Here is a 4,719-nt window from a genome sequence, read left to right as displayed (position 1 = left end):
TAAGAATTTTGATGATTTCGTGCAGAATTCTGCTGTTTTCTTGCAATTCAGCTGTTGAATCTTGGTAAAAAGTCATGATTTTGTAGATTCCGTGCTCTTCTTTGCGAATTCAACATATAAAACAACGAAAATCAGCGAGAAATCGTCGTTTTCCATCGAAATATGCGGTTTTCTCTAAGAATTTTGATGATTTCGTGCAGAATTCTGCTGTTTTCTTGCAATTCAGCCGTTGAATCTTGGTAAAAAGTGATGATCTTGTAGATTTCGTGCTCTTCTTTGCAAATTCAAGCCAGAAAACAACGAAAATCGGCGAGAAATCGTCGTTTTGCATCGAAATATGCGGTTTTCTCTAAGAATTTTGACGATTTCGTGCAGAATTCTGCTGTTTTCTTGCAATTCAGCCGTTGAATCTTGGTAAAAAGTCATGATTTTGTAGATTTCGTGCTCTTCTTTGCGAATTCAAGATAGAAAACAACGAAAATCAGCGAGAAATCGTCGATTTGCATCGAAATATGCGGTTTTCTCTAAGAATTTTGATGATTTCGTGTAGAATTCTGCTGTTTTCTTGCAATTCAGCCGTTGAATCTTGGTAAAAAGTAATGATTTTGTAGATTTCGTGCTCTTCTTTGCAAATTCATGCCAGAAAACAACGAAAATCGGCGAGAAATCGTCGTTGTGCATAGAAATATGCGGTTTTCTGTAAGAATTTTGATGATTTCGTGCAGAATTCTGCTGTTTTCTTGCAATTCAGCCGTTGAATCTTGGTAAAAAGTCATGATTTTGTAGATTTCGTGCTTTTCTTTGCGAATTCAAGCCAGAAAACAACGAAAATCGGCGAGAAATCGTCGTTTTCCATCGAAATATGCGGTTTTCTGTAAGAATTTTGATGATTTCGTGCAGAATTCTGCTGTTTTCTTGCAATTCAGCCGTTGAATCTAGGTAAAAAGTCATGATTTTGTAGATTTCGTGCTCTTCTTTGCGAATTCAAGCCAGAAAACAACGAAAATCGGCGAGAAATCGTCGTTTTGCATCGAAAAATGCGGTTTTCTGTAAGAATTTTGATGATTTCGTGCAGAATTCTGCTGTTTTCTTGCAATTCAGCCGTTGAATTTTGGTAAAAAGTAATGATTTTGTAGATTTCGTGCTCTTCTTTGCGAATTCAAGCCAGAAAACAACGAAAATCGGCGAGAAATCGTCGTTTTGCATCGAAATATGCGGTTTTCTCTAAGAATTTTGACGATTTCGTGCAGAATTCTGCTGTTTTCTTGCAATTCAGCCGTTGAATCTTGGTAAAAAGTCATGATTTTGTAGATTTTGTGCTCTTCTTTGCGAATTCAAGATAGAAAACAACGAAAATCAGCGAGAAATCGTCGTTTTGCATCGAAATATGCGGTTTTCTCTAAGAATTTTGATGATTTCGTGCAGAATTCTGCTGTTTTCTTGCAATTCAGCCGTTGAATCTTGGTCAAAAGTCATGATTTTGTAGATTCCGTGCTCTTCTTTGCAAATTCATGCTAGAAAAGAACGAAAATCGGCGAGAAATCGTCGTTTTGCATCGAAATATGCGGTTTTCTGTAAGAATTTTTATGATTTCGTGCAGAATTCTGCTGTTTTCTTGCAATTCAGCCGTTGAATCTTGGTAAAAAGTCATGATTTTGTAGATTTCATGCTCTTCTTTGCGAATTTAACCCAGAAAACAACGAAAATCGGCGAGAAATCGTCGCTTTGCATCGAAATATGCGGTTTTCTGTAAGAATTTTGATGATTTCGTGCAGAATTCTGCTGTTTTATTGCAATTCAGCCGTTGAATCTAGGTAAAAAGTCATGATTTTGTAGATTTCGTGCTCTTCTTGGCGAATTCAAGATAGAAAACAAAGAAAATCGGCGAAAAATCGTCGTTTTGCATCGAAATATGCGGTTTTCTCTAAGAATTTTGATGATTTCGTGCAGAATTCTGCTGTTTTCTTGCAATTCAGCCGTTGAATCTTGGTAAAAAGTCATGATTTTGTAGATTTCGTGCTCTTCTTTGCAAATTCAAGCCAGAAAACAACGAAAATCGGCGAGAAATCGTCGTTTTGCATCGAAATATGCGGTTTTCTGTAAGAATTTTGATGATTTCGTGCAGAATTCTGCTGTTTTCTTGCAATTCAGCCGTTGAATCTTGGTAAAAAGTCATGATTTTGTAGATTTCGTGCTCTTCTTTGCGAATTCAAGATATAAAACAACGAAAATCACCGAGAAAACGTCGTTTTGCATCGAAATATGCGGTTTTCTCTAAGAAATTTGATGATTTCGTGCAGAATTCTGCTGTTTTCTTGCAATTCAGCCGTTGAATCTTGGTAAAAAGTCATGATTTTGTAGATTTCGTGCTCTTCTTTGCGAATTCAAAATAGAAAACAACGAAAATCACCGAGAAAACGTCGTTTTGCCTCGAAATATGCGGTTTTCTCTAAGAAATTTGATGATTTCGTGCAGAATTCTGCTGTTTTCTTGCAATTCAGCCGTTGAATCTTGGTAAAAAGTCATGATTTTGTAGATTTCGTGCTCTTCTTTGCGAATTCAAGCCAGAAAACAACGAAAATCGGCGAGAAATCGTCGTTTTGCATCGAAATATGCGGTTTTCTGTAAGAATTTTTATGATTTCGTGCAGAATTCTGCTGTTTTCTTGCAATTCAGCCGTTGAATCTTGGTAAAAAGTCATGATTTTGTAGATTTCGTGCTCTTCTTTGCGAATTCAAGCCAGAAAAAAACGAAAATCGGCGAGAAATCGTCGTTTTGCATCGAAATATGCGGTTTTCTCTAAGAATTTTGATGATTTCGTGCAGAATTCTGCTGTTTTCTTGCAATTCAGCCGTTGAATCTTGGTAAAAAGTAATGATTTTGTAGATTTCGTGCTCTTCTTTGCGAATTCAAGCCAGAAAACCACAAAAATCGGTGAGAAATCGTCGTTTTGCATCGAAATATGCGGTTTTCTCTATGAATTTTGACGATTTCGTGCAGAATTCTGCTGTTTTCTTGCAATTCAGCCGTTGAATCTTGGTAAAAAGTCATGATTTTGTAGATTTCGTGCTCTTCTTTGCGAATTCAAGCCAGAAAACAACGAAAATCGGCGAGAAATCGTCGTTTTGCATCGAAAAATGCGGTTTTCTGTAAGAATTTTGATGATTTTGTGCAGAATTCTGCTGTTTTCTTGCAATTCAGCCGTTGAATCTTGGTAAAAAGTCATGATTTTGTAGATTTCGTGCTCTTCTTTGCGAATTCAAGCCAGAAAACAACGAAAATCGGCGAGAAATCGTCGTTTTGCATCGAAATATGCGGTTTTCTGTAAGAATTTTGATGATTTCGTGCAGAATTCTGCTGTTTTCTTGCAATTCAGCCGTTGAATCTTGGTAAAAATCATGATTTTGTAGATTCCGTGCTCTTCTTTGCGAATTCAAGATAGAAAACAACGAAAATCAGCGAGAAATCGTCGTTTTGCATCGAAATATGCGGTTTTCTCTAAGAATTTTGATGATTTCGTGCAGAATTCTGCTGTTTTCTTGCAATTCAGCCGTTGAATCTTGGTAAAAAGTAATGATTTTGTAGATTTCGTGCTCTTCTTTGCGAATTCAAGCCAGAAAACAACGAAAATCGGCGAGAAATCGTCGTTTTGCATCGAAATATGCGGTTTTCTCTAAGAATTTTGACGATTTCGTGCAGAATTCTGCTGTTTACTTGCAATTCAGCCGTTGAATTTTGGTAAAAAGTCATGATTTTGTAGATTTCGTGCTCTTCTTTGCGAATTCAAGATAGAAAACAACGAAAATCAGCGAGAAATCGTCGTTTTGCATCGAAATATGCGGTTTTCTCTAAAAATTTTGATGATTTCGTGCAGAATTCTGCTGTTTTCTTGCAATTCAGCCGTTGAATCTTGGTAAAAAGTCATGATTTTGTAGATTTCGTGCTCTTCTTTGCAAATTCATGCCAGAAAACAACGAAAATCGCCGAGAAATCGTCGTTTTGCATCGAAATATGCGGTTTTCTGTAAGAATTTTGATGATTTCGTGCAGAATTCTGCTGTTTTCTTGCAATTCAGCTGTTGAATCTAGATAAAAAGTCATGATTTTGTAGATTTCGTGCTCTTCTTTGCGAATTCAAGCCAGAAAACAACGAAAATCGGCGAGAAATCGTTGTTTTGCATCGAAATATGCGGTTTTCTGTAAGAATTTTGATGATTTCGTGCAGAATTCTGCTGTTTTCTTGCAATTCAGCCGTTGAATCTTGGTAAAAAGTCATGATTTTGTTGATTTCCTGCTCTTCTTTGCGAATTCAAGCCAGAAAACAACGAAAATCGGCGAGAAATCGTCGTTTTGCATCGAAATATGCGATTTTCTGTAAGAATTTTGATGATTTCGTGCAGAATTCTGCTGTTATCTTGCAATTCAGCCGTAGAATCTTGGTAAAAAGTGATGATTTTGTAGATTTCGTGCTCTTCTTTGCAAATTCAAGATAGAAAACAACGAAAATCAGCGAGAAATCGTCGTTTTGCATCGAAATATGCGGTTTTCTCTAAGAATTTTGACGATTTCGTGCAGAATTCTGCTGTTTTCTTGCAATTCAGCAGTTGAATCTTGGTAAAAAGTCATGATTTTGTATATTTCGTGCTCTTCTTTGCAAATTCATGCCAGAAAACAACGAAAATCGCCGAGAAATCGTCGTTTTGCATCGAAATATGCGGTT

This window comes from Gnatocerus cornutus, chromosome 8 (genome assembly GCF_029298725.1).
Source record: "Gnatocerus cornutus isolate USDA-ARS CGAHR chromosome 8, icGnaCorn1.1, whole genome shotgun sequence".
NCBI lineage: Eukaryota > Metazoa > Arthropoda > Insecta > Coleoptera > Tenebrionidae > Gnatocerus > Gnatocerus cornutus.
Note: the sequence above shows the minus strand (reverse complement) of the source record.